The following is an 18,232-nucleotide window of genomic DNA, read 5'->3' on the forward strand; positions in this document are numbered from 1 at the left end:
AATGATAGCAGTCTGATTTGGGACTGTCTAAAATGAAGATTAAGATACAGATCTCATGTACATGAAAGGGTTGCGTGGGGTTCTGCCGCGTCTTGATTCAACACTACATTGACCTTACCAAGTGCAGATTTCTGGAAGGCTTCAAATCTTCTTTAAAGCACGTTTTCTTGGGTTTTGTTTTCTAATCTTGCTATCCTCGTTTAAACCCCAAGAGTTTAATCCTAAAGCGATCAAAATGATAATTGATAATTTCCTGGAATTTCAACTCATGAAAGTGTTCAATTTCAAAAAACACTAAAGGGCATCCACTTCCCATTTGATTGTTATTTGCTCATGAAGGTCTTTCATCAATCTTTTGGAAGACAGTAGATAACAGATAAAGAAAATGTAGTTCTGTGAGCAGAAGAGCTGGTGAAGCCTCATGTTCTGTGGATTTGTGATATTTCTTGGAAAATTTCCCTGTCCTTCCCAGCCTTTTCCACTGAGACCAAGTCCACCCAAGGGGCAGCCTGGAGTGCATGAGCTGATGGTGACGCGGGTGCTCGTGGCCAGGATAGTGAGCTGTGGCTGTGGGCTGGCTAGCTGCGCCAAGCAGGGCATATGCTGCTCTCCCAGCTTTGTCTTCATGAAGGTTTTAATTTGGGTCTTGTCTGCTATTACCCTAGCTGGTCATGGAGCTCGAGGGAGCTTAATTATCTTTGAGAAGTCTGTTCGCTCTGTCAAGTTTGCTGGGAGATGACTGACATACTCAGTGTTATGAGAGGGACTGGTAATGCAATTGCACCTTATTTCCATATGAAATGAGGAAAAAAACCCACTCAGGACTGTTTGTTATAATTGTGTGTCCATTGGCATGGTCAGCACCTGAAATCCGTGCTAAAATAGGTGATTCGTGACAGTACAGTTTTTCCTCAGCAAGCTGCTCAGATCTGGTGAGAAGCCTTTGAATGTCTCCCAGATGACTTTCTTTTCAGGTGTTGCTTGCTAGGACTGTTTCTTCAGAATCAAGCCGTCAATGATCTACCGACCTTGAAAAAGTCTTTTTTCTGTACTGAGTGTTTCATTGTGCAAGACTGATAAATAAAAAAAGTTACCCCATCTGTGAAACACTTCGTATCTTCAAAAATACCAGAGAGCAGAAGCATCAGAGAGAACCTATAACAAACAGGCCTCTAGGAAAGTCTTCATGTTTCCCCTAAATTTACTTTGTCTATGTGTTTGCAATTAATGCTATGGTTTTAATTCTTTGTTTGTGTTTATGGAAAAGAAAAAGACAACATTTGAGGGGAACTTGTTATCACAGGGAAGCAAATTCATAATACTTTTTGGTTTGAAAAAAAAAAAGTCACTGGAGTCAAATTGTGCTAAAGTAAGGCAAGTGGATAGAAGCCAGGGATAAGCCTGACCCCTGAACATTTCAGAGTGTTTGAAATTTCATGAAGGTTTCTCATACTTAAATATTTCAGTAAAATAAGATTGGACATTACTAGTTGCAGGTTGCGTTATGAGCTGTTACATCTTTTAGCTGTTTTTCAGGTTCCTTGGTTCTCCAGTCCCCTATTTGATGGAGCCAGGACCCAGCCCCCTCTTCCTGCTCCTCTACAGCTCTAGGGCTGTGTTGCAATTAGTTCTACCATTTTGCCATGGGAGTGAAGCCTGCAGCTTTCCATACAGGCATCTGCTATACCCCATGCATACTGTTGGACTTGTCGGGGTGGGATTCTCCCAGACCCTGGCATCTGTCATAAACTAGTGATCTGTACTCTCTAGTCAGCGGCATCAATGCCTGCTTTATTGTGTCTTTCTCCATGCTAAAATTGGTGGGAGGCTCATGCCATTGCCTGTAGAGGAAGCTCCAGTGACTTGTTGAGACAGGGTGCCGACTGTTTAGTTTAGATGGCTAAAATTAGGTGAGATGGATCCTAACATTCGGTGTCTATTTTGCAAGAATAGATACAGAGCAAGTTTTCAGGTTACCCCACTGTTCACAGCATTTTAGAATCTCATTTGTTGATAAGCTGAAGAAATCCCTGTTTGGGAGAAAAGAGCATTTAAAGTCTTAATTTGTCTTCACCAGAAGTTGGGCTGTTAAGTAACTGTGGATCTCCTTTGAGTCTCCCTCTCCCCTGAAACACATCTCTTTTGACAGTTTATGAATAAAACATAGTCTCTGAATAACAGGTGATGCTCCAAAACCTTAGAGCGTGTCAGAGCTTTATTTACAAAGTTGAACCATGGGTAATATATAGAGCACAAGATGACACTATAAGGTGCTGCATATGCATTATAATTCTCTGTTTTTACATTGCTGTGAAATTTTGCTTCAGTCTGAAAGTGGGCTATTAGGGATTTTTACTGGTTTAAAATCAAGAGTTCAGCGTATGCTTTGGAATACACGGGCTTTACAATGTTACTTTTTCTGGATCCCATTGAAAAGTTTGGGATTTGTAGTAACTGATTAATTGCGTTACTGGCTTGCAGGAGAAAACGCGGTTCACACAGTCAAAGCACGGGTTTCGCTAGCCCTGTTCAAAGTCCAGAGTTACTCTGTTGTTGCCATTTCCTCTGTTGCACAATCTCGGAATTTCAGTGAAGAAGAAAATGTGAGTTTGGTGTTGCTTTGAGATTATCGGAGTTACTCCGGATTTATACCCGTGTAACTGAAAGAAAAATTTGACTCTTACGCTAAGCCGTCTCAAAAGATGAAAAATCTGTTTTAAAAATTCTTAGAAGAAAGCGCCCGTTTACTTCACAGTGTCAGCTGCACTATTAAAATTGAACTTTACTCCTTTCAGTTGCATATACTGTGTACAGAGCTGCTGAAATGACGTCAGTTTGCTGACGCTCGTGGGAAGTACTGGCTTTTCATATTTGGTGCTGGTGATCAATGAGATGCAAAGGAAAAACAAATGAGGATCCCCTAAATGTATTTCCTGTAAGTTAAGAAGTTCAGCTATGTAATGTGCTGCCCCACCAGTTCTTCGTGTGCAGTCTTAGGTTGACGTTTGGCCTGGACTATGCACTGGCTGAAGAGAAACTGGGAAACCTCAGCAGAAGAAAGCAAGGCCCAGTCTGAAGGCGGCCCTTCCGTGGTGGCTCTGTGCCCTGTGCTGAGCGGCAGGCACGGCAGTGTGGGTGGCCTGGCATCTCTGGAGGACACCGTGAGATCTTGGGTGAGAATGGCAACCAGCTGCCCAGTTCCTGAGGGAAGCTGGTGTTTAGTTGCATGTTGGTGATGTCCGACTCCCTGGAGGTCATGGCAAAGGTGGTGAACTAGAGTTCAAAACACATCATCCCATTATGGTTGTTTAAGAGAGGGAAGTAAGTCAGAGGAAGAATGGGAGAGGGTGGCGATTTGGTCATACGGCCACGAGTGAACTTTCAGATGATTCAGTTTCAGCTGGTTGCGCTTAGCTGGTTGCATTTAGCTGCTCCTTTGGGTTAACATTTGCACTTGTGATATGTGCTGATTAGCACAAATTGCACTTCAGAACTGATAAGATTTTACAAGTCTTGCAAATGTTGTATGATTCATCTCCTCTGCTGCTTCCAGTCCTGCAGGGATGCTGGAGGTGAGGAGAAGGGAGTTTTACTGCGGAATAAGGAACCTCTGCTTCCTCTGTTACCCCTGCCCAGTGCACGTGTTAGGAGTTGAGGGATATGCAAAGCATGGCTGCCCCCTTCCCTTCCCTTCCCTTCCCTTCCCTTCCCTTCCCTTCCCTTCCCTTCCCTTCCCTTCCCTTCCCTTCCCTTCCCTTCCCTTCCCTTCCCTTCCCTTCCCTTCCCTTCCCTTCCCTTCCCTTCCCTTCCCTTCCCTTCCCTTCCCTTCCCTTCCCTTCCCTTCCCTTCCCTTCCCTTCCCTTCCCTTCCCTTCCCTTCCCTTCCCTTCCCTTCCCAACTTGCAGCTGCACCCAGCCATGTCTGTGTTGTTCTGTGGGTAATTTTCCTGATACCTACGCAGGAACTTTTGCAACTGCTAGTTGCTTCTGCTGTATGTGAGTTACAAGTTACAGCTGATAAAAAGTCATCAGAAAACTCTTGAGGTCATACAGATTTTAACTTCTCCAATGCTTTATGATGACCTTTACAACCTGTAACTTGCTCGGTCGGAAACCTTAAAAAGACTTTGACCAAATTATAGTTCTGCGTGTAATTTATAGGACTATAATTTTTACTGTGGGCGCAACTGCAGTTAAAGCACTTCTGAAGCCAGGTACTCAGTCTCTTTGAATGTGTGTGGTTTTCATTTTCTGTGGGGTTGGGCTGCAGTCGCGAGGGGCAGTGATCACTGAGGGCACGGCTGCTGTGGCGCCTCGGCGAGGGCTGGGGAAGGGCAAGATGTTGTGCGACCTGGGTGGTTCTGCCAGGTGGATGGGGAAGGTCAGGTCTGGCTGAGCTGCGTAAGTGGCTTTCACACCACCTGGATCTTGCTTTGAACTCAGGCAGGGGAATGGGTTGGGTGTTGAGAAAGCAAGCGAGCCGTTTGAAGCGCTCTGCAGAGAGATAAATGCCTCCTTTCTTCTGTAGCTGTATTGCCGCCAGGGTCAAATAAAGTGCAGCAGTCACCCTGTGTTAGCACAAAACAGAAAATGGAGAACGTAGGAAAAAAAGCCCGGTTCTTGGGTCTGCGCCCCTTGCTCCTGAGCAGGGTCTGTCCAGTCCTGAATCAATTTCTGTGCCCCTTCCTCCTGAGCAGGGTCTGTGGTGCCCAGAATCAATTTCAAGGGCACATTGGCTTAGCCACGGCAGGTGCAAAAGCTGATCAGCGCAGCCAGCCCCTTGCTGCTTGCCAGCGTGCTGCAGCTCTACCAGAGGACTTGCTGCTGTGGCTCCTGGAGTTTTTGGAGCTGTTGCAGGGCTCGTGCCTTCAGTGTGGCACAAGGACAGGTCTTCAGGAGGGCTTCTGCCATTTTCTCAGTCCAGGAGCTGCTGGCCAGTACTCCTCGGCACGTGCCAGAATGTTTAGTTAGAGGTGGAAGATCTACAAGGTAAGGCCATGGTGATGGCAAGGAAGGAGGAGCGTGGGGACGGGTCTTCGGGGTGGTCTCAGCAGGGAGCGGAGCACTGGGGTGCCGGCGGGGCTGCGCTGCTCCCGGTGGGGCTTCCCTGGCCTGGCATGGCGGGTGCGGTGCGGTGCGTGGGGGAGAGACTGAGTTTGGGTGGGTGCAAGGCAGCTGCTGCTGGAAGGGAGGTTTCCACAGAGCTGGGCGGCTGCCTCAGCTCCGCAGCAGGCCGGGAGGGAGCTGCGGCATGGCGGCAAGGGGCTGGCACGCGTGGCTCCACGGACCTGCTGTGCCTGGCTCTGTTTCCCTCTGCCTCCTCAGCCGCTTTTAAACATGGCCAGCGGCACCCCGGGGCCGGGCTGAGCGGGCATCAGCTGGCTTTGCTGCAGCGAGGCCAGCTCCTCCACGCTTCTCCACGCCGCTGTTGATGGCACGGAGAGGAACCATCAGGGAGGTTTTCTGACGACAGGACCACTTCACGTGCGGGAGAGCTGCCTGAAGCTTTTCAAGCTGAGCGTTTCTCGCCTCCACAGCATGGATGGCCGTGGAGGAGGGTCAAGACGAGCCTAGACCGGCCGAGAAGAGCCCCGGGAAGCCCACGGGCAGCAGCCAGGCACCCCTGCCGCCATGCCAGCCTGTGGCTGGGCCCCGCGGCTTGAGAGTGGGCTGGGTGCCAGTGCTGCGGGAGCGGAGTCTCTGGGGAGGCAACGGGCAGGGCAGGGCAGGGCGAGGGGCCGAGCAGGGTGGGGGCGGATGTGCCCAGGACTGGAACAATGCTCCAGGCTCTTCTCCCAGCGACGGGGCAGGGTGTTTCTGCCCAGGCTGGGGCAATGGCGCACGCGATGCTGAACGAGCTTCCTGAGCCGCCTTACTTTGGGGGGGTGGCTGGGAGCACCAGAGCCTTGCCCGTGCCAGAAAGTGATGCTAGCATTATGTGGGAGGCCTTTTCTGAATAACAAACCCAGGGCGAAGGACCGGGTGGCCGCCCTGATGGGCAGATGGACACTGTAAACCCGAGCGCCGGTGAGCAAAGGCTCCCCAGCTGGCCCCCAGCAGGTCCCCTGCCCGCCCCGGCAGACCTTGCTCGCACGGGAGCTGGGCGGGCAGAGCAGCTCACGGGGAAATCATGGGAGTTCTGAGGGATCTGCAACGCATGACGGGCCCATAGTCACAGCACCCTGTGGCATATGGGCAAGTGGTTACGGAATCACGCAGAATCACAGAATGTCAGGGGCTGGAAGGGACCTCTACCTCTGCTTTGCCTCTATAGGCTTGCCATAGTGCTTGCAAGGTCCCCAGCATGTGCATACAGAAATACGTGTGCTCTTGTGAATTTTTTTTGCATTTCACAGCTTGGCTGGGTGCAGCTGCATTTTGGAAAATGCAGTGAATGCTTCATCCTGTGCCTGACACGAAGCAGCGCAGAGCTTTCCGTGCACTCGGAAATTGTTCAGCAGCAAGAAGCTCCCGATGGCGATTGCTGCTCTTCCCAAACCTGTCTTTTCTCTTCATTTTATTCCAGTAACTGTTTATTCCTGCAGCGTGATTTTCATGAACATCATTACTGCCCTGTTGCAGCAGAAACTTAATCTCTGAAACAAGAGCAGCTGAGTAGGAGTGAGTCACCCTCGTTCCAGTAAGGAAGCCCCTTCAGGAAGCCTCTCTAGCAATGATGTCCTGTGCAGCCCTGATCCGACGACGAGCTATTCAGCTTTAACAATGCTGACAGTGTGTAATACTGCCCCGGAAACCTTCAGAGATTGCTTGTCAGACACAGCCAGTGTCTCCAGTGCCCAGGCAGCTAATCTAGCAGCAGACAGAGCTCGGGTAAGGAAGCCAAGGGAAAGGAGGTACCCTCTTGGCTGTAAATGGCAAGGGACCAAAAGGTGCGGGAGTTGTTTCATGAGCACCGGTGGCAACCTGGAACACAGTCAGAAAAAAAAGAGGCTGCCTCTGGGGATCTTAAAGTCAGCTGAAAAGCTGAGCTGCTAGAAACAATAGTGCTGCTGTAAGTGGCCCAGGGAGCAGGGAGGCTTCAAGGGCAGATTAAAAGCATGAGAACATGGTGAAACTGATGTGGAAGCTGCCACAGAAGAGGCAGCTCTTGAGTGATGTATGGGCCCTGCAACGGAAAGGGCTTGGTATCCCACAGGCCTTTGGCCCCAGAATGATACACATTTTTCAGGATGGAGAAAGGGAGAAAGTGCATTTGCCATTTTTAATTATAGTACAGTCTTCTGTAGTGATAGGTAATTTCTACTGTATAGGCTATTTACAGCAGGGGGTGGCCCACTGGCAACCTTCTCACTGATAAGGCTGTCACAAGACGAGCACAGAGGAAAGGGCTGGAAAATGTTTCGAAGGAACTGCTGTAATGCTACAGAAAATGAAACATTACTACACAGACTGAGCATTTCCATTGAAGTGCTCTGCTGCTACTAAATGATAGTTTCTTAGACCTGCATTTCAGTTTCTTTGGGTGCAAGAAGATCATACAGCTTGTGCTCCACTGGTGGCTGGGGGATATTGTCTCCATGGTTCCTGCTGGGGCCTGAGATGCAGCCCTCCAGGACGAGGTAGAGCGTAGCTGTGGAGTTGCTCGTCTGGGACTCAGAGGATGGGACTTCGTTCCCTGTGCAGTCATAGGCCTCCTGTGTGCCCAGGTAAGCTACGTGGACTGAATTTGCCGAGGGGCTGAGCTTCTTTTGGAGCGTTCCTGATTTCAGAGGGAGTATGCTGGAGGGTTCACTCCTCCAGATTAAGATTTCTGCTTTGGTTCTCTTTTCATGTAACTCCCTTTCTTTCTGCCTTAGTCTGACTACTTCTGTTTGGGTTGCAGAAGTCTTTGGGATAAATATCTAAAGTGTCTGGCAGACACAAGTGGGCTGTCATCTCTCTTGATAGTACTGCAGTCCAAGTAATAGGTGGCAGAAGGAAGGAGAAAAGGGAGCCTGAGGTGTTGAGTCTACCCAGGCTACTGCTCCCAGCCTCCAGCTGGCTCCCGGCTCAGTCGGTTGCACGGCTGTGACATGGCCTCTTTGCCAATCTGATAGTCCACCCATGGGTAATGAGTGAGACCCATGCAAGCTGCTAAGAGGACCCGTCTTTGCAAAGTCCTGCAAGTCCTTTCCAGCTCAGGAGATGTTGCTCCTGCCAGGCTACGGAAAACTTGGTGGAAAAGAAGGCCCTGAGCACGCTGCTCCTGCCTATCTGCAGCCCAGCTTGCACACAGGACTCTGGCTTTGGGCAGCGTGAGCTCTTTTGGTCTCATGCTGTGAAAGCAGGGTGTGGGTTCTAGGAGGAGCAGCTCCTATGTTGCAGGGAGGGCTAAAACTGGTGTTCCTGCTCTCACTACCATAGGTTATGGGAGGGAGAAGTACTGTCTCCTCCCCTCCCGATGAGAGACTGCTGAGATCCTAAATGAGGATCCTAAATGAGATGCTAATATCCTAAATGAGAAAGAATGAAGCAATGCTTTCTGGGTACTTTGAGGCAAGGCAGAAGGGCAAAGGGCATTCTAGCACCAAGAAGAAGAGAAAAAAGAAACTTGCTTCCAAGGATTCAACCCTTAAGCACAGTGACGTAGAAAGGAGGAGACTCTGTTTGCGGAGGAAGTGAGAAAGGAAATTAGAGTGGGGAGGAAGGAGCAGCTTGCAAATGAAAGCTTGTCCTTCGGGCAGGGCAAAGAGGTAGGTCTGCTCCCTGGGGAGCTCGTCCTGGGGAGCTCGTCTCCCAGAAGCAGAAACCACCATCGGTAGCTGTATTGCCCGTGGCACTGGTGCGCTGCTGTTCCTGGGCCAGGCTGTGAGGAGGCCCATGTGTGCGGTCACTCATGCCGCAGCACAGCCAGACCTGGCTCCCTTCCCTGCCCTGCGAGGGTCAGGGCAGGATGCTTTTTGAATATGGAATCTGTTCATTCTTGAAGAGCTCAGCTTCCTTGGAAAGTAAAAGATATGGTCAGGGAGTGGGCAACCTAAGACTTGGAGTGTGTCTTGGAAACTGGAAAATGTCCCTTGTGTTTTGTTCCTGCTGGTAGTGGGAGCCTGGAGAAGCTGGTTGGGTCTATGGCATCATTCTGGCTGCGGATCAGCACATCTCCCAGACCTTCAGCCAAGCACAGCATGTGTTAGTGCTGCCCCTGCAGCCCCCATCTCCCTGTCAGGTTTCAAAAACATCCTTCCTTCATTTCACAAGGTCTTAGAGCAACCTCCCTACACTGCTGAGCCTGCTGGTGGCTTTGGATGACGTATCTCATAAGCTGACAGCAGGGTAGCTGCAGTGATGCTGTCCCTGAGGGGCTGCAAATCCTGTCTTCACCAAGCAGGCTGATATTTCAGCTTCTTTGCACCAGCAATGAGCATGGGATTGCTGCAGGGGATGAAGCAGAACTGAGAAGGGAAAACAGCAGCAGTGACCAGAGCCCTGCATAAGGTTACCTGGCCTGTCTTGAGGAGAGGAGCCAGGGCACCGGGAGCTGCCCAGCTGCCCCAGGGTGCCATCTTCTGTCTGCTCCGTGGCCGCAACCTGCAGAGAGAGGAAGGGAGGCAGACAGGTAGGTGCTGTGACGTTTTGTTCACCCTGACCCTCTCCCAAGGGCTCGCTGTGGTTCCCTTCCTTTCTCTGCCCAGCAGGGGATGCTTTGTTTTTTTCACTTTGAAAATCTCACTGTCCTTGGATTCAGAATAGCAGCCAAGGCCAAGGATGCAACAACAAGGACAGGGCGGAAGGTCTCCTAGGTGTCTGTGAATGACAATGGGAAGATTTTTCCATTTCTTGCCCTTTTCACTCCTTTCCACAAAGACAGGCACCTTCCTCTACTCTACCCTCTTTCCTCTCCTGGGGATTAAGCACTAGAAAATGCATGTGGGCCTTTGTATTGAAACAGGCTGAAAACTGCTGTAGCGGCTGGGACATGGTTGTCTCTTGTCCCGATGCTTGTCAGATTTGGACTTCTGTGAACGGGCATACAGAAAGCACCTTCGGTGTCACGCAGCTAATGCTACCAGCTGCGGGGCTTCGGGTGCCTGCACCATGACGGGAGAGGATGATCAGTAACAATAAAGTGTTAAGAAGTAGCACCTATTAACGTACTGTTTAACAGATTTTCTGCACAAGGCCAGAACTAATTTGCAGTTGAGCAGCAGAGGAGCTGTCTGCAGGCAGCTGGCCGGATTCCGGGGTGACTCAGCTTGCTAAGCATGTGTTCCCTCAGATCTAGTCATTTCCCACCTCCTGCTTGACTTTTGTATCTTACAAAAATATTTGAAGGACTAACTGAAAGTGTGTCTCGACAGTATGATATGAGGTTATGGGTTTCCACGAACATCCCGGGTTTTCTCTTGAGCAAAGCAAAATGGAAAGTTTGAAAAAAAAGTTGGATTAGTTTTTATTCTTTCTCTCTTTGCTTTCCTTTGTGAGAAAAGACTTGCGATGCGGAGGAAAAGCAACAGTACGAAAGGACAGAAATAGGAGTTTGCCAGCAGACACCCGAAGCAAAACAACCTCAGCATTGGTGATGTCATTTTTCAGACAAGAAGCACTGAAGGGCATTCCCAATCCATTACAAATGCTCTGCTCCTTACCTATCAAGTAAGTAGTTAACCCCATGCATAGGCATTGCTGAGCACATCTCCGCCAGCATTCCTGCAGTACCGGTGTTTCTGCACTTGCCCATGTATGCCTGGAGCATGTCTGGTGGCTCTTTGGGCTGAGATGCTCTAGAGCTCTTTCCCAGGCAGTTCAAAGGAAACTTGTCTGTCCTTCCAGGACAAGATCAGAGAAGGCAGTGGGAGATTTTGAACTTGACTGATTTCTTTCCACACCTTCTCTGTGCAGACAGGCAGCCCAGGATATAACCTTTGCCCTTGGCCGTGCCAGCTAGCAGAAGCTTCCCGGGCCAGAGTCCTTCCATGTGGAAAGTTAGCAGGGTAAGAACAAAACTTGTCTGACTGCAGAGAATATAGTTTGGTTTTTGGTCTCAAAACCCCTTTTTGATGGCTGGTGTGATTTTTCACAAGAGCTGGCTCCTTAGGGTTTTTCATAGTAGGTTAAAATCTGTCCCTCTCCAGTGAGTGCAAATGGGCTTCTTGCACCTGTAAGATGCAGGTTAGGAAGAATTTGAAGGCTTCCATAGTATGTTCCAGCATCTCAGTGGGAATGTTCCACTGATCTTTGCTCCAGCAGAATTAATATTTGCTTCATCTGTTTTGAGATGAATAGGAAATTCCAGCAGCTGCCATCTCAGAGGAGTACTGCAGAAGGGTATGGTTAAAATCCAGCATTATGTTGAACTCCTGGGTTTGCCAGGCAAGGCATCTCTCTAATAATGATGACATTTTTAAAAGCACTCTGAAGGTTTGATCTTGGTCCCGTTGGGCATTTTGCCATAGATCTTAATGGCTTTGTGACTGATCTCTTAATCTCTAATGCACCTGTGCAAACTTGACAGTTTATTGCAATTTCATGCTTTTTGGAAATCGTCTTGCACTAATGCCATCAGAGAGAGCAATTTTTAAGATCATTAGCTCAGGACATAGCAAATAAATAAGGAGAGAAAACAATCTGTAAATGTCATATTTGTTTAACACACAAAGTAGCTCCTGAAGAGCAGTTATCCTTATGTCTAGAGGCAGCATGAAAATTACCTTCTGTGGCTTGAAAATGTGGGGCTGTTGGAAGTGAGAAGAGTATAACATGGGTTTTTCCCTTCTCTGCTCTGTTCCCTCTCTCCTCATTGTTCCCCATGCACACATCTGTTTGACTTCTTCAGCAATATATTTAAATTCTTGGACTGCAGACCAGGACTAAAGGCCTAACCAAAGAACTTTGGGTCCTGCTGCTGAGCTTTACTTCTCCTCAGAGCAAAAAACAGTGGTTTTTGCTCTGAGGAGAAGTAATACTTTATAGCTGCTATTCCGAATAAAGGGAATTGGGGTAAATGGGAAGAGTTATCCCTTCTTCACATCAGTAGAAAAGACACAGGTGCACAAACGTAACTTGATGTAAATGCTCTCCACACAAAAAAAGGCGGAAACAGGTGAAACCTTTATCGCTCGCATCAGGTCTGTTCTGTTAATAACTACACTTAAAACTGACTTCCAAGTTTGCCAGTGTTTTGCTTGTGGAGGCAAGCCTGAACCCAAGGCCACAAATGGGCATTAGGGCAGGAAAAACAGCAGATACATAGAATCTCGCTTTGCTAGAGATTGCATGGGGGGAAAAAGAGGAAGGTGGGTGAGGGAACTGTAAGCCCACTGCCATCCTGTGTCCCCATCAGCTCTGCCTTCTGCGGTGCATTTGCTGTATGGAGAGAGGACACCCAGCCCAACCGCTGCAGGAATGGCAGCGTCTGCCTGGTTCTTTGCCACAAGTATTTTATAGTCACTGATACAGTTTGATTTGGTCTAGAAAACAGGCTTCCCTTCAGGGGTCTTCCTGCTGCCATGAAAAGGATCTCTGAAGATCAGAATAGTGGTGTTACCACAGCTTCAGGGCACAGCATGGTTTTGCCAGTAAAACCTTCTGTAGCCCGTATTGGTCCATTGAACAAGGCAGGGTGTCACCACCAGGAAAGCATCTGGGAGCACTGGCACACCCTTAATGGCCCGTGAAGGTGGTCTTAGTCAAGACCTCTTCTGCTTTTTCCTGGGTGCATGAAAGCAGAGCATGGTGTTGTATTATGATTCCCCGAAAAAGAGGCTTTGTCCTCCTCTGTCACCATCTACCCTTCCTCTCCACCATTCCCAGCACAGGATACACTCTCCAGTAGCACGGGAGCATCTGCTTGTGGGGCACCACAGATTCACAGATTTAAAAGAAACCCTGACTTCTTTCTGGACAACTTTTTTAAGATTTGAGGGGAGTCACTTACAATGGCTTTCCCATTGGTGAAACTATAAGTGGAGGACCAAACCCTCAGCTCCTGAGACAGATACTGAGTGAATACTCACTCTGCTCTACTTGAGGCAGTTGATAGATTTGTCAGCTCTCCAAAAACTGACTGTAGCCCCAAGTGAGTCATTCAAAGCACGCAAATATTTCTCGGTTTATGCTGAGTATACCGGCAGTCGGGCCTCCTAAGCTGGCGGGTGGTTTAAATATGCTTGGATTCCAAGATAAATGGAGTGAAATACACATTTCTTTATGAGCTACAGGAATACCAGGCTATCTGAAAGCCCAGATAATTATTACAAGGCATTGTGTCACACTTGGGTTAAGTATGACAAGAATTTCCCCAGTGTCAGAAGATGTTAACATATGCTGAAAGTACGTGCGGTTTTTTTGCTTGCTTAAAATACCTGTTTGTTCATTCTGGAGAAAGTGAACACTGTAATTTTGCATTTTTACAATGTAAACGTTAGTCTGCTAGCTAGTTTTTCTTTTTGGCCAGGTTTCTTTAAATATTAGCAACATGTTTAATGGTTGCTTCATTCCTTACAGTCTTATATATTCCTTTAATTAATCTTGTAACTCAGCGGGGCGGTAGAGGCTTGAAGTGGGGCTTCACTCCCGTTATGATGACGTCTGTTTGCTTTTATCAAGCCCAGTGACTCAGTTTCAATTGATTTGTAGATCCAGAGTTTCAGCCACGCTAGGGTGTAGATACAATTTCAAACAGAGACAAACTAAAGTGAATATAGAAATGCTGCATGTTTCGTCATGCTAGAGGATTTGGTGCCTTTGAAAATTCACCTTCTGTAAAGGACTTAAAGTTTCATCCGGTAGAAATGTGAAATGCCAGGATTTGCTGCCCAAATGGCAGGTGCAAGATGTCGAAATCTTCTGGACACTTAACGACCTGATGCGCTGCCATAACTCTCCTCAGCAGTAATCCAGACATTCCTGCCCAAAATGTGTGGTCGATCAGCACTAAAGAAACAGCAAGAACTGCATCTTCTGCAGGCAGGTGGTTTGCACTGTGGTGGGGTCTGCGCAAAGACAGCGGCAGCTGTGTCAGGCAAAATCACAACCCCGAAGCCAGAATCCCATCTCCAGCAGGGAATTCCACCAGATACTCTCAAGGCGGAAAATGCTAGAAGTCTGGGGAGTAGGTATGTTTCTTAGGAGGTGCAGGGGGATGAGACACTTCTTCCTGAGCCCCGTTGTTTGCTCTGATCTGTGCTCTTGAAGCACAAGCTGGCCCTTTGGGCTTCGCCAAATGTTCCTTGGCCACTGCCTTGTGCTCTGGCAGGAGAAGGCACTGCAGCATCTGTCCTGCCCCATAGCAACCCCTACCATCGTGCCTGATGTGAGGGGGGGTCAGCTTGACCCATGGTCTGTGCCGCATTGCCCTCAGCAGGGCCTTCTTGAGTCCTGCCGGGAGGCACATGCGCCGTGCCTGGGGCCTCCTCCATCACACGGCGGGGTGGTCCCATCCCATGACCTTGTGGTGGAGCAGCTCTGTCCCTTACAGGGCTATTGGAGATACTGAGGAAGCTTGTGTGGATCCGGGAGGAGGTTAGACAAGTTTGTGGGGGAAAATCCACTGGGTGTCACCAGAATGGTTACGGACACCGCAGCTGGCTCAGGAAATCCCTGAAACACAGGCGCTTGTAGGCTGGAAGGGCATTCGGGAGAGGCATCATGTACAGCTGCCCTGTTCATGGAGAGCTGGGGGAGCTCAGCCAGGCTGTGCTTTGGCACTGCTGTGTCTTTGGCAACAGATGCTGGCTTTAGCGGTGGATGCCCTCGGCTCTTCACCTCTGCCTTGCACTGGGGCTCACCTGCCTTCTGTTGTGCTGCCCACCTGCTTTTGGCCAGCACTGTCAAGCAGGTGGGGCACCTGAGCTGGGTCAAGCCCCAGAGATTCTTTGTTGTGTTTTTTTTTAATTACTTTTCTGCTGGGTCCATTTTCTAAGCCAGTTCAAAATGTGGCCCCACAGACAACAGTGCCAGGCACTGTGAGAGGATGACACAGGGGACAAGAAGGGAGGGCAATGTTAATTGCCTGAGCCAGTGTTGCTGCTAATGGCTTTGTATTGTGAAACCATAGCCTGTTAGTCCTGATGTTACTATGTCCACAGGAACCTTTGCAGCTAAAACCTCAGTGGATGGCAACAGATCTCTGGTAACATTAGGAGAACGTGTTAATTTGCAGCAGCAACAAGTAATTTCAGAGAATATCCCGTGGCTCCAAATACTCCACATCAGTCCTACCCAGCCTGTGAACACATTGCTGTCCTGTGGCAATGAGTTCTGCAGGCTGTTGGAGCTGTGCTGTAGTCTTTGTAGTCGCACAGGTAGAGATCTGAAAAACTATTTTGCCTTTCTCACAGTTCACGTTAATAACGCTAACAAAACGCTCCCCAGCATATCCTCTCCTGGCATTTTTTCTAGATTTGAATCCAAGGTTTTTAAAATCCTTTTGGGTTTTTTTTTATTTCTCTGTTATGAAAAAGGAAAATATGTATCCATATATGTATATGCATACGTATGTATGTGTATATCTACAACTGCTAAGAATAATAAGTCCTGCTGTTTTAACAATTTTAAGCAAGAAAAGGTTCTATGAAAAGCAAAGAACGTATCAGTCAAGGAAATGCTGGTATAAAATAATTGCAGCAGATTCCTCTGTGTGCTCTGATTGCTGTGCAGCTTTCTGGGAATTCAGCTTATGGATGGCAGCTTATGGCTCCAAGCAGAGTCTCTGAGCGTGTAGTTGCATCAGTAAATTTGTCCCTATATAAAGCAGAGATTTTTCAAATGCAGAGTGCAGCCCCCTGCTGCTTGTGAAGCCTTCCTATGTGTCCTGTGAAGGCTGCAGAAATCAGTACATGACACGTGACAGCAATCATATTTTGATTGTGTATCTTGTCTATTGTATATTGCAAATATTTTCTATTGTACATCTCCCCTTTTGCAGCCTGACATCCTGAAATTCATTGACCCTTTGGGGCAAAATTTGCCTTTGGAAGTGGAGCAGCCTTCTGTGTCTCCAAAATCACCAGTCGCTCTGGGAAGCTGATAAACAGCTCACTGAAGAAAACACAAATGTAAGTGTGACGTACTTTATATCCCCGAAAACCCCAAACTAAGCAGCCAGTTGCTGGCTTGCTGTAAGGGCGATGGGCCCAGCGTAGGGAGACAGGGTGGGACTTACTTCCTTGCAGTACATTCCTCACTGAAATGTAGGCCTAAGGCAGAGACCTCATTTTCTCCAGATGACTCTCAGGAAATACCCTCCCCATCAGCTATTATTGCCTAAATAATAGGGAGGGAAGTGTGACGGACTTGAGCAATATCTGAGGTACTCCGTAGGGCACATCCCAAATCTGGTGTCGGGCAAGGCTGCTAAGACAACTGATTATAATGTCACTTGGTGTGTGTATATGGTTCGCTTTTTGCCTCACAGTTATGAGGTCACGAGGAAAAATAGATACTTGTTTAGATATAGGTAACGCTGATAAGAAATATTACAAAATCTCTTCCTAAGCACGGGCCCAAACTGTCAACATTCGAGCATAGATTTAACTTCAATAATGGAACCTCTAGGTACTAAAACATGTGTACAAATGTTTGCAGGATTAGAATCTTAAATGTTAACTTTCCAGAAAGTCCAGTCCAGGAAGGGAAAAGCCTGTCGAGGGAGAGGTCTGCTGGGATTTGATTTATGAACAGGACATCCTGTTTAGTTCTGAGATCTTTCAGATATGATTCTAGTGAGACCGCTGGGTTATTGTGATGGCAAAGAAAAGCAGCTCACCCTCTCCCTTGTCTGCAAAAGGCTCTCAAACCTGTCTGGGCATCGTATCAGTGCTAAACATTTGGCATTCTTTCTCATGTTTCATCACCACTGTTTACTAAGCAATGTTAAAAATGCACGGCATGTGTGCAGCTCCATGCAAGCAGACTGACATGTCTGTTGTTAATTAGCAAGTTGGGTGCTGTCATTTCTGCAATTAAGCTCACGTTTCATTCCATGACCTAGCCACAGAAGAAGACTGTCCAGAAAGTTGGGGCAAAAGGCAGAGGACAGGTAGAGCTCTTAGGAAGATGTGAGGAGAGGCAGAGCTCTTAGAAGGATGTTTCCCAGTTCCTCTGGATCACTGCAGCTGCATCTACATTTTCCACAAGCTGTGCATGGGTCTAGCTCAGCTTGTGCACTCAAGTTTCCTTTGTGTGGGAAATGTGTGTAGGGTGCAATGGGGGTGAGAGAAAGGCCTGTTTCACTCCGACATCATTCTCTAGTAGGAGATAAGAGACATCCAAAACATGCTCTGGGGCAGTGATGTTGACACATCTGTTACACAAGTCAGTCAGTCACAACAAAGAGGCTTTAGAAAGCTGCTTTGTTCTTGGTGCCTCAGATGCTGGTGCTCAGCTCAAACCACTGAAGGGCTGGCTGCCAGTGGCTGCCTGAAACTGTCCCCTGGTTTTAGCTGGAGTTGCAGTATTTCAGCACCTCAAGCTACTTCTCTGCTACTCAATTAAATGGTGCCAGGGCACATTTCCAGACAGTAAGGCTGACTCATCTATACTGTTAAACTGTTAGGATGTTGGAAGCATGTCTGTAGTCCTTTGGATGTTTCCCAGGCATGGCATGGAAGCCAGCAGGGCCTGGATGCCATTGTTGGTAGACATTTGAGATGAAACTGCCTTGTTTTGGCAGATAAGAAAGTTCAGTAGTCTGGAAGCAGAGTATCTCATGCTGGCTGGCCTCAGTGCCAGAGGACAGACCTGGGCACGTCTGATACACTGTTATGGACATAGCCAGGGTGTCTCCAGCTGCCTGTCCTTAGGACAGAGAGCTTTTCTATTTACAGGAGGGTTACAAAGGATTGTATAGTGCTTTAAAGGTCAGTGCTGGAGCTGGCTGTTCAACTAAATATAATACAGTGTAGCTTGGTAGGAGCTGGTAAGGAAGGAGGTGGGTAAACTCACTTGTCTGGCTGCTTCCTCACGTGAAGGAGGGAAGTGTCTGACTTAGAAATGGATAAGCTGAGTTTACCTGCGTTTCCTTCTGCCTACACCGCTGACAAAGCTAACTTTTTACCTTGCTTTATTCCCAATATGTCCCTTATTCACCTCATTCCTTTACCTGGCCCCACGTCCCCACAAACTAGTGCTGAATCTCGTGCTTTGTTGGACATTGCATAAAAACTGAAGCCCACCCTGTTGTCATTGGACAATGTGTTTGCTTTATCAGGAGGAGTAATTCATCCAGCTGTGGACTGACAGAAGAGTCATCCAGGCAGAGTTTCCTCCCTACCTCATTACTTTGTCACAGACTG

The 18,232-nt window shown here is 48.1% G+C and overlaps 1 protein-coding gene across 5 annotated transcripts in view; it reads left to right on the forward strand.

The window, feature by feature from the left end:
- HSF2BP (heat shock transcription factor 2 binding protein) overlaps positions 1–18,232 on the forward strand; it is a 68,563-nt gene that overhangs the window by 36,076 nt on the left and 14,255 nt on the right. For 4 of the 5 annotated variants that reach the window (XR_012765109.1, XR_012765111.1, XR_012765112.1 and 1 more), the window contains exons 9-11: positions 10,427–10,592; positions 10,839–10,930; positions 15,865–15,994. The gene's annotated coding sequence lies outside the window, so the exon portion shown is untranslated. The remainder of the gene's footprint in view (positions 1–10,426; positions 10,593–10,838; positions 10,931–15,864; positions 15,995–18,232) is intronic. The other variant, XR_012765110.1, reaches the window with a different exon arrangement.

The sequence above is a fragment of the Opisthocomus hoazin genome, chromosome 1 (genome assembly GCF_030867145.1).
Source record: "Opisthocomus hoazin isolate bOpiHoa1 chromosome 1, bOpiHoa1.hap1, whole genome shotgun sequence".
Classification (NCBI taxonomy): Eukaryota; Metazoa; Chordata; class Aves; order Opisthocomiformes; family Opisthocomidae; genus Opisthocomus; species Opisthocomus hoazin.